The 12,172-nt window shown below is 33.9% G+C and overlaps 1 protein-coding gene across 15 annotated transcripts in view; it reads left to right on the top strand.

Moving 5' to 3' along the window:
- SLC4A10 (solute carrier family 4 member 10) overlaps positions 1 to 12,172 on the top strand; it is a 391,444-nt gene that overhangs the window by 7,841 nt on the left and 371,431 nt on the right. The gene's annotated exons all lie outside the window — the stretch shown is intronic.

Here is a 12,172-nt window from a genome sequence, read left to right as displayed (position 1 = left end):
GACATGAAAAGTAGGTATATAACAACTGCCAGATGGGATCAAAACATATCTCTGCTTAGGAAGCACATTTCATTATTGTTAGATCCACACTGCTTTTTTCATAAAGTGGTGAATTTCTGTTGATATTTAAGCTTTTCTGGGAATAAGCCTCTCCAAATGCTTCTGATTTTTTCAGATATATGAATGTGGTTTAAAAATGAAAAAAAAAAAAAAAAAAAAAAAACAGCACATACACACAACAAACCCAACACAGAGTCAGCAGCAATACACACCCTTAAGGTATAATATAATTTGTTATTTGAGTGTATAACCATGTACTTTGTAGTATAACTTTATGATATAAATGTCTGTTAAAAACATGTGATATATAATTGACAGAGCACTTATAGTAAATATAAAAATTTGGTATTTTTTTCCTAAACAATGGGATTATTGAAAACCTTACTCTTGAGGACCACCTGCATCAGAATCGTCAGGAGGGCTAGTTAAAAATTCAAGTTCCAGACCTTATCTAAGCCGACAGTCTGAGAATATTAAAGGGTAGTAGTAAGGACACTAGCATTTAAAAAACTGCTAGGTGATTCTTATGTACATTAAATCTTGAGAATTTTTGCCTTAAATATCAACAAAATAGAAAGATCATCATATATTTATAAATTATTTTAACTATAAGAATGCTGGGAGACTAAGTTTGCCACAAAACAGCCTTTTTACCAATAAATCATAATGGGGTAGAAAAATTAAGTGCTTATTTACTTATTTAGCATATTACCTATTACTTTGCACTATTGTGTATATACATGTATATATATCCTGATGATTTCAATTTATGATTGGTTGCTTATGATTTTTCAACTTTACCATGGTACAAAATCTATGGACATTCAGTATACTCCTCAACTTTGCATGGTGTTACCTCTGGATAAACCCATTGTAAATGGAAAATGCCATATATGGAAGATGCACTTTTAACTTATGAAATTTTCAGTTTACAATGGATTTATCAGGGCATAACTCCATTGTAAATTGAGAAGCATCTTATGTAAATTATTTTACTTAAATGCAAATGCATATAACTTGTTGTCTCAATCAGTGGCTAGATTCTTGAAAGCAGCTTATTTTAGATAATTTTTGTGCTGCTGTCACAGAGACAAGTGCATGGAACTCCTTGTTAAATATATCATGAGTATAGATTAAGCAGCAACACTAGCAGACATTAATTGTTAAGAGTTTGGACACTGAAGTTGGAAAATTCTAAAGGTTTCAGTTAGGAGGTATGTCAACTTTGGCAAGTTATCTAGGTTTTCAAAGTCTTACTTTTCTTACCTATAAAATAGGAATGGTAATAATATATCTATCTCCCTGGTTTATGAGAAGCAATGAAAAAATACATATTATATCATTTAGACTAATGACTTAATAACAGTAGCTGTTATTCTTGGCTTAATAGTTTTCCTTTTGAATGAAAATCATTATCTGATATGCACAATTAATTCAATCTTTGATTCAATAATGCTTACTCAATAACTTGATTTATCCATTTGACAATAATATAGAAGTATGTCAGTAATATAAGTTGATAATTATAATACAGTGCAATTCTTTTTCTAATTATAAAATTAATACTTGATTTTTTAAGATAGTTTAGAAGGCATCAAAAGTAAATATAAACTAATTTTGTCATGTTTTAACTATTTTTACTCACAGAATGCTTGCAAAAATAGTACAGAATTCCCATATACTTTTCATCCACCTTACCCTGTTAACATCTTACATAAGTATTATTAATGATAATAACTAGAAAGTTAACATTGATACAATTATATTAACTAAACTACCATATTCGAATATCACCAGTGTTTTCACTAGTGTCCATTTTCTGTTCCATGATACAATTCAGAGTACCATAGTGTGCTTAGATATCACATTTCTTTAATCTCCAGTTTGTGACAGTTACTGAGTCTTTTTCTTTCACGACCTTGCCACTCTTGAAGTGTACAGGTCAGTTTTTTGGAGATTGTTACTCAATTTGTGTTTGAGGTTTTCTTTTTTTTTTTTTTTTTTTTTTTTTTTTTTGAGACGGAGTCTCGCTCTGTCGCCCGGGCTGGAGTGCAGTGGCCGGATCTCAGCTCACTGCAAGCTCCGCCTCCCAGGTTTACACCATTCTCCTGCCTCAGCCTCCCGAGTAGCTGGGACTACAGGTGCCCGCCACCTCGCCCAGCTAGTTTTTTGTATTTTTTAGTAGAGACGGGGTTTCACCGTGTTAGCCAGGATGGTCTCGATCTCCTGACCTCGTGATCCACCCGTCTCGGCCTCCCAAAGTGCTGGGATTACAGGCTTGAGCCACCGCGCCCGGCCTTGTTTGAGGTTTTCATAGTTAGATTGAGGTTATGCATTGTTTGTCAATAATACTGTAGAAGTGATATTCCATTTTCCATTCATTATATCAGGATATACATATCTTACTTCTGGTGACATTAACTTTGATTACGGTGTTATCTTCTGTGTTTTTCCCATTGAAAAGTCAAGAAAGTTTCCCTTTGTAATAATATATTTGTGGAGATATTTTGAGACTCTGTGACTATCCTATTTCTCCTCAAACTTTTGCACACTATTCATTGGTAAATATTTCCTGTTTCACTTATGGAGGTGTCTGCCTCATGACTTTTTAAAACTTTTATTTGGTTTTTAATAAACACATAATAATTATATGTATTTATTCTATAAATATGTATGACACGATGTTTTGACACAAGTATACATTGTATAATAATCAAATAAGGGTAATTAACATATCCATCACCTCAAACACTTACTTCTTTATTATAAGAACATTCAAAATCCTTGATTTTAGCTATTTTGAAATATACAATACGTAAGTGTTAACTATAGTCACTGTACTGTACAATAGAATACCAGAAATTATTCCCCCAATCTAACTGTAACTTTGTGCCCGTTGACCAACTTTTCCCCATCATTCCCTTCTCCCTACCTTCCCCAGCCTCTAGTAACCACTATTCTATTCTCTACTTCTATGGAAACAACTTTTTAAGATTCCACATATAACGAGAATTCAAAAGGTTTGTAGAAACATGTAATTAAAAGATAAAAATAAAATATAAACTTTATTTCTCAATATAAGCTCTATCAAGTTCAAGACACTTTTGTAAGTGATGATACCAGCCATTTAATTAATCCCTAAAGAACCGAGGGTCTTGGGATTTAACCACGTCAATGCAGTATTTCTTTTACATTATTAACTGAAGAAAAATGGGTGCCCTTTATGGATTTTTTTAAAGATTTACACAAAAAAGAAATTAGAATGAGCCAAACCAGGACTTTAAGGTAGATGCCTAATAATTTCTTATTGAAACTCCCTCAAAATTGCCCTTGTTTGATGAGAGGAATGTGTAGGAACATTGTTGTGGTAGAGAAAGACTCTGGTGAAGATTTTCTGGGCACTTTTCTGCTAAAGCTTTGGCTGCCTTGCTCAAAACACTCTCATACCAAGCAGATGTTGTCATTCCTTGGCCCTCCAGAAAGTCCTCAAGCAAAATGACTTCAGCATCCCAAAAAACCGATGCCATGACCTTTGTTATTGATCGGTCTGCTTTTGCTTTGACAAGACCACATCCTCCTCTTGGTAGCCATTGCTTTGACTGTGCTTTGTCTTCAGGATCATTCTGGTAAAGCCATGTTTCATCTCTTTTGCAGTTCATCAAAGAAATGCTTCAGGATCTGGATTCCACTTGTTTAAAATTTTAATTGAAAGTTCTGCTCTTGTCTGCAGATAATTTGGGTGCAATGATTTTGACACAGTTTTAGTTGAAAGTTTGCTAAACTTTAATTTTTCAGTCAGAATTGTGTAAGCTGAAGTATTGGTATGGCTATGGTGCTGGCTATCACTTGTGCTGTTAATCATTGGTCCTCTTCAATTAGGGCACAAACAAGATTATTTTCTCCCTTGAAAATTGATATGAATAATCTGCCATTGTGGGCTTCAACGTTGTTTCTTCCCTTCTTAAAATGAGTTATCTATTTGTGAACTGTTGACTTATTTCAGGCATTGTCTCCATAAAGCATCAATGATTTCAGCATTCTTCCACTTAGGTTTCACCATAAATTTGATGTTTGTTCTTGGTTCAATTTTAGCAGAATTTGTGTTGCTTTGATATGGGCTCTTTTCAAACTCATGTCTTGTCTGTCTAGGTGCCTCTAGATACTCATCAGACGTGTTATAACAAGTTAGTATGAGTTTATTTTGGTGCAATTTTTTTTGAAATTCATGCAAATTTCTTATAATACACATTTTCTGTGAACTTTTAGAAGACCCCTTGTAAAAGTGAGATCATGCAGTATTTGTCCTTCTGTGCTGAACTTATTTCACTTAACGTAATGTTCTGTAGGTTTATCTATGTTGTAAATGACAGGATTTCATTCTTTTTGTGGCTGAATAGTACTCTATTGTGTGTGTATATTACATTTTTATTTTTATTTTTATTATTTATTATTTATTTACCTTTTTTGAGTCAGAGTTTCATTCTTGCTGCCCAGGCTGGAGTGCAGTGGCATGGTCTCAGCTCACTGCAACCTCCACCTCTTGGGTTCAAGCAATTCTCCTGCCTTATCTTGCTGAGTAGCTGGGATTACAGGTGCCCACCACCAAACCTGGCTAAGTTTTTTGTATTTTGAGTAGAGATGGGGTTTCACCATGTTGGCCAGGCTGGTCTGGAACTCCTGACTCTAGGTGTTCCACTCGCCTTGTCCTCCCAAAGTGCTGGAATTACAGGTGTGAGGCACCATGCCTGGCCTTTTTATTTTTTTAAGAGACAAGGTCTTGCTCTGTCACCCAGGCTGGAGTTTAGTGGTACAATCATAGTTCACTGCAGCCTCAAGGACCTGGGTTGAAGTGGTCCTCTCGCCTCAGTCTCTTGAGTAGGTAGGACTACAAGTGTGCACCACCATGCCTGGCTAATTAATTTTTTTTTTTTTAGTGTAGAGACAAGGTCTCACTATGTTGCTTAGGCTGGTCTTGAACTACTGGCCTCAGGCAATCCTCCTGCCTCTGCCTCCCAAAAGCACTGGGATTACAGGTGTGCATCACTATACCTGGCCTACATTTTTATTTTTATTATATATATATATATATAATTTTCTTTTTGAGACAGAGTCTCACTTTGTTGACCAGGCTGGAGTGCAGTAGCGCGATCCTTGGCTCACTGCAACCTCTGCCTCCTGGGTTCAAGCAATTCTCCTGCCTCAGCCTCCTGAGTAGCTGGGACTACAGGCACCTGCCACCATGTCTGGTAATTTTTTGTGTGTTTTTTAGTAGAGACAGGTTTTTACAATGTTGGCCAGGCTGGTCTCGAACTCCTGACCTTAGGTGATCCGCCCACCTTGGCTTCCCAAAGTGCTGGGATTACAGGTGTGAGCCACTGTGTCCGGCCTATCTGGCTTACATTTTTAAATCCACTCATTCATTGATGGGCACTTAATTTGATTCTATGTTTTGGATATTGTGAATAGTGTTGCAGTAAACATGGGAGTACAAATATCTCTTCAACATATGGATTTCATTTCCTTTAGATATATGGCCAGTAGTTGGATTGTTGTGTCATATGACAGTTCTATTTTTAATTTTTTGAGGATATTGTCCATAATGGCTGCATAAATTTACATTCTCACCAATTGTGAGAAAATCTCCACATTCTTGCCAGCATTTGTTTGTTTGTTTTTCTCTTTTTGTAATAGCCACTCTAACTCGGGGGTGACATCTCATTGTGGTTTTGATTTGCATTTCCCTGATTCTTAGTGATGTTGAGCAGTTCTTCATATGCTAGTTAGGCACTTGTATGTCTTATTTTGATGAATGTGTAATCAGATATTTTGCCCATTTTTAAATTAGGTGATTTAATTTTTTGCTTTTAATTGAGTTTCTGATTTAATTTTTTGCTATTTGTTTGAGTTTTTAAATAAATTCTGGATATTTGCCTTTTGTCAGATGCAAGGTTTGCAAATATTTTATCCAATTAAGTTGTCTTTTTGTTCTGCTTATTGTTTCCTTTACTGAGCAGAAGCTTTTTAGCTTAATGTAATCCCATTTGTCTGTTTTTGCTTTTGTTGCCTGTGCTTTTGAGTTCTTATCCAGAAAATCCTTGCCCAGACCAATATCATAAAGCATTTCCTCTACGTGTTTTCTTCTAGTAGTTTTATAGTTTCAGGTCTTACATTTAAGTCTTTAATCCATTTTGAGTTGATTTTTGTATATGTTGATACATAGGGGTCTAGTTTCATTCTTGTGCATGTGGCCATAGTTTTCCCAGCATCATTTATTGACAAGGCTTTTTTCAAAGCGTGCTCTTGGTGCCTTTGTCAAAAATAATTTGGCTGTAAATACATGGATTTGTTTCTGGGTTTTCTGTTCCATTTCATTGATTTATGAGTCTGTTTTTATACCAGCACCATGATATTTTGGTTACTATTGTTTTGCAGTATATTTTGAAGTCAGGTAGTGTGATACCTCTAGCTTTCTTCTTTTTGCTCAGATATCTTTGGCTATTTAGGGTCTTTTGGGCTTCCGTACAAAATTTAAGATATTTTTCTATTTTTGTGAAGAATGTCATTGGTATTTTGATAGGGATTACATTAATTCTGTAGATTGCTTTGAGTAGTATGAGCATTTTAACAATATTAATCCTTCCAAATCATCATCATGGGATATCTTTTCATTTGTGTCTTCTTCAGTTTCTTTCCTAAATGTTTTATAGTTTTTATTTTAGACATATTTCATCTCCTTGGTTAAATTTATTTATAGGTATTTCTTTTTTTTAAGGTAATCAAATAGATAAATCTTGAGCTAGACCAATTAAGAAAAAAAGAAAGACAAATAAATACAATCAGAGATTAAAAAGTAGACATTTCAACTTATGGTCAAAGAAACACAAAGGATTATTATGAACAACTATACAACAAAAAAATTGGAAAACCTAGAACAAATGGATAAGTTACTAGACACATACAACCTGCCAGGACTGAATCATGAAGAAGTAGAAAACCAGAACAGACCAATAACAAGTAATGAGATTGAATCAGTAATAAAAAGTCTCCCATCAAAGAAAAGCCCAGGTCCTAATGACTTTACTGTTGAATACTTCCAAATACATAAAGAACAAATACCATTCTTCTCAAACTGTTCCAGTAATTGAAGTGAGGGAAATTTCTCCTAACTCATTCTTTGAGGCCAGCAATACCCTGATACCAAAACCGGACAAGGACACAACAAAATAAGAAAACTACAGGCCAATATCCCTGGTGAACATATACAAAAAAGTCCTGAACAAAATATTAGCAAACTGAACCCAGCACATCAGAAAGATCATTCACCACAATCAAGTGGGATTTATTTCAGGGATGCAAGGATGGTTAAACATATGTAAATCAAAAAACATAATACACCACATTAACAGAAAGAAGAACAAAAACCATATGATCATCCCAATAGATGCAGAAAAAGCAACTGATAAAATTTAATACCTCTTTGTGATAAAAACCCTTCCAAATTAGATAGAGAAGCAACATACCTTAACACAATAAAGGCCATGTATGGCAAATCCACAGTTAACATTATACTTGAAAGGGGAAAAGTAGAAAGCTTTTCTTCGGAAATCTAAAACAAGATAAGGATGCCCACTTCACCACTTTTATTCAACAGAATTCTGAAAGTCCTCGCCAGAGCAATTAGGCAAAAGAAAGAAATAAAGGTCATTTAAATTGGAAATGAGAAGTCAAAAATTGTCCCTGTTTGCAGACTACATGATCTTATATATGAAAAACCCTACGCACTTCACCAAAATACTGTTAGGGCTAGAAAATAAATGCAGTAAAATTGCAGAATACAAAATACAAAATGCTAATTAGTAGCATTTTTATATGCCAACAGGAAACTATCTGAAAAATAAATCAAGAAAGCAGCATGGTGACTATTTCTCTTATTCTTTCTGCATTTAGATATTGGAAATCTGTAGAGAAGACCTGTTACTTCTCCATTTTTTTATTCAATTATTTATTTATTTCAGTATGGACTCAAAGGTATTTATTTTATTTTCTGGGTCATAATCCAGTACTTTGTGGTTCAGATTGTTTAATCTGTGGACATTGAGAACTCTTTCTCAATGAATTCTGTCAATTGAGAGCTCTCATGTTTTTTAAACATGCTTCCATCCTTTTGTGAATACTTCCTTACAGTCTGGTACCACAGAGTTTTTCAGCATCATCTTGTATTTTCCCTGACTCCACTCTGGAATGAACCATGTCATTAAGGAGCTGCTGGGCTAATTTTCAAGGCTATTTATAAGTATTATTAAAATTATTTCCAGAAAGATTGTACACCAGTTTTCACTTTCACTAGAAGCCTCAATGGTATTTAACAAGCTTTGTCAATTAACTCAGTAAACATTTTACTAACTTTGTTTTGTATTCCATTTACAAGTTTTCTTTCTTTCTCTCTTTTCTCTTCCTTTCCTTTCTTTTCCTTTCTTTCCTTCCTTCCTTTTGAGAAGGGGTCTTGCCTTGTTGCTCTTGCTAGAGTGCAGTGGCTGTTTACAGGCATGATCATCACAGTGCACTGCAGCCTCCGAATCCTGGTCTCAAGCTATCCTCCTACCTCAGCCTCCCAAGTAGCTGGAACTGCAGGCACACACCACCCTCCCTGGTCTGCTTTTTCTTTTTTCTTTAAAGATAACAGCTCAAAAGAAACTTTGAACTATTTGAAACATTATTTAATTTAGTTTACCAGTAAGGTGAATTTCATGAGTAACAAGGTATTACTGAAATACTTGTGTACTTGACTCCCTTGTACATTATAAGGTATAAGTTATAAGTCTCCAGCCTCATCATTACAGATCCTCACTAGATACCATTTTGGCCATGACAATTTTCGGTCTTTGAATAATGAATGAAATGGTTCCTTTCCTTCCTCAAAAATGGCATTCTTTTTGATTCTTTTTGATTTTTAAGAGCAAGGTTGAAAGAGATCCAATTAACAAGGTGTTTCAGTGTCTTATCCTTTTCCAGGCTTACTGTTTATTACAATATGGTAGACTAGACAGAGACACTTGTTTTTATTTATTCTATTAAGATTATTTTACTAAGAATGATGGTTTCCAGCTGCATCCATGTCCCTACAAAGGACGCAAACTCATCCTTTTTTATGGCTGCATAGTATTCCATGGTGTATATGTGCCACATTTTCTTAATCCAGTTTGTCACAGATGGACATTTGGGTTGATTCCAAGTCTTTGCTATTGTGAATAGTGCCGCAATAAACATACGTGTGCATGTGTCTTTATAGCAGCATGATTTATAATCCTTTGGGTATATACCCAGTAGTGGGATGGCTGGGTCATATGGTACATCTAGTTCTAGATCCTTGAGGAATTGCCATACTGTTTTCCATAATGGTTGAACTAGTTTACAATCCCACCAACAGTGTAAAAGTGTTCCTATTTCTCCACATCCTCTCCAACACCTGTTGTTTCCTGACTTGCAGCTGGAAACCATCATTCTTAGCAAACTATCACAAGAACAGAAAACCAAACGCCGCATGTTCTCACTCATAGGTGGGAACTGAACAATGAGATCACTTGGACTCGGGAAGGGGAACATCACACACCGGGGCCTATCATGGGGAGGGAGGAGGGGGGAGGGATTGCATTGGGAGTTACACCTGATATAAATGATGAATTGATGGTGCTGACGAGTTGATGGGTGCAGCACACCAACATGGCACAAGTATACATATGTAACAAACCTGCACGTTATGCACATGTACCCTAGAACTTAAAGTATAATAATAAAAAAAAAGAAAAAAAAGATTATTTTACATACTTTCATTTATATCACTTCTTATGAAGATATTCTTATTTGAACTATCCAGTAGATTTTGTATCATCAAAACCATGTTGAAGAACTGCCCTAAAGCCATAATATGTGACAAATTTGACAAAAGTAAAATTTCTAGGCCTCACTATATGTTGTTAATGAAACGAAGCATGATTATTTGAACCTTGCTCATAATGCTCTGATTTAATAATCCTGCTTTTTATCTTTAAGTGGTTTGAAAAAACAATTAGTTCTTAAGAGCTGAAATTAGGAGTAATCTATTTTAAATTGAGTAATCTTGTAACAGTTATACCGTAGTAATTGTTTCACATTAATTATGGTATTGTGGAAAATAAGAGTACTTTCTATTTAGATTTTTAACATATTCATTATAATTGGTTATCATGAAGACTAAACAACAACAATTTTCTAACATCAGTCCTCTTAGCCTGATATTAGAAGTTGTTTAGATAATAGTGCTAGTCTAATAAAGGGAGTTGTAATCTCCAGTAAAGACCATTTGTGTAATATAAGGTAATATAATATTTTTCTAAATCTTTATGAGGATAATGAAAAGGTGAACTTAATATCCACATTGCCCATTAAAAACACATGAAGTTGCCTCGTAATTCAGGAACTTATAATTATACAATATTCATTTAGAAGATATTGATTCAGCCTTGAATGCTGCTTTAAAAAATCAACTTTTCACAAAATTACTTTTAGTAGCTTATAATTCCATCTGTTTCCTTTTATAATTTCAAGATATTATTCCATCTGTTTTCACATAATTAATCTTCACTATCTCTCTTAGCAATATAATTCAGTATTCCTAACCTTTCACATCCATCTAAACACATTTCCCCCATCTTTTCAGATGGTAGCATAGCCTGGTATAGAACAAAAAGGATACGTTTATCTTTGATTCCCTAGTATAGTGATATATCCCAATGTAAAAATAGTTAACTAAGCAGCCATTTTGATTTCAAATAGACCAAATATTTTAGGTTAAATCCTAGAACCTAACTTTCATAGTTGTACTGAAACTTTTGACATTAGAATCAGCTTTTCTTGAAAAAATACATTTTTTTCTGATGTTTTTCTTGGTTCAAAAAGTAAAGTATTTTGAATAGGAATGGAAAGGCTTTAAGTTTACTGAATCTCAGATTGTTCCATTAAAAAAAGATGTGATGATTATGTTTCAATAATTTATCAATACACATTTACATTTCTCTTAAAAATGATCTGCATATTTAGAAAACAAGGCACAAGAATGTTTCGCAAAATGCAATTGAAATTTAGAACAAGTGTTAAAATATGAGTGGTTCATATATTAATGAATCAAATTTTAGTTAATTCATTTACATTAACTTAATTTCTGTTAATGTCTTATTGAGTAAGAATGGAAGTGGTAATGAAGTGGCTTTCCTGTCTTGTAAGAAATGCAGTAGGAATTCAACTCATTTAGGGAGGTGAAATTCTAATTGTAGGCATAAGAAAAATATTGCACTGCTTTGATCATAATATCTTTGTGCAGATGATCCATTATTCATGAAAAATAGGTTGGTACAAACAAATAAGACTCAATTAAATTTCTCATTTTAAGTCAATAGTTTCAGCCTCTGTTTTCTTAAACTTTTCACTATGATTTTTGTAGAGAAGACAAAACTCATTTCGTTCGAGGTTTCTTTTCTCCAGTTCAGGTTCGACTATTAATGCTTTTGAGCTATGAAATCTTCTAATGGAAGTCTCATCCAAATTCTCATTTATTTTTGTGGATCTGTATTTCATATCAAACTCCTTTAATATTTTTAAGTATTCTAACTAGAAATAGTGAAAGGGAAACAACCTGAGGCCAAGGTAATATGTAATTCAATATAGATAACTTATGTCAATGCACCTGACTATTTTATGAATTAAATCATGTTTCTTTGAAAATTTGATAGAAGCTTACATTTCCACTGAATTTAATAATGAGAAATGTGCTGCTGTGCTATTAAATGAATAGAAATCAGACTTGAGGAAGGCAAAGGCCAAAAGAGTTTTACTTTTTATTGCTGCAGTTTGGATATTAGCATTTGAAAAAGCATTACTTTACGGAATCTTAATTCAAAATGAACATACACTCCCTTTAAATAGTTTGAAAGTAGGTCAATTTGAATTTTGAATTATGCATGCCAATAAGTGCTTAGTATTTTGGTTACTTTTAATTCAATTTTACTGGTAGTAATTTACTTATAATATGGCATATATACTTTTGATGAAAAACTACATCCAAATATGAGTTGATGTT

Source organism: Rhinopithecus roxellana, chromosome 14 (genome assembly GCF_007565055.1).
Source record: "Rhinopithecus roxellana isolate Shanxi Qingling chromosome 14, ASM756505v1, whole genome shotgun sequence".
In the NCBI taxonomy this organism is placed as follows: domain Eukaryota; kingdom Metazoa; phylum Chordata; class Mammalia; order Primates; family Cercopithecidae; genus Rhinopithecus; species Rhinopithecus roxellana.
The sequence above is the reverse complement of the archived record's forward strand: the minus strand, read 5'-3'. Positions and strand labels throughout refer to the sequence as shown.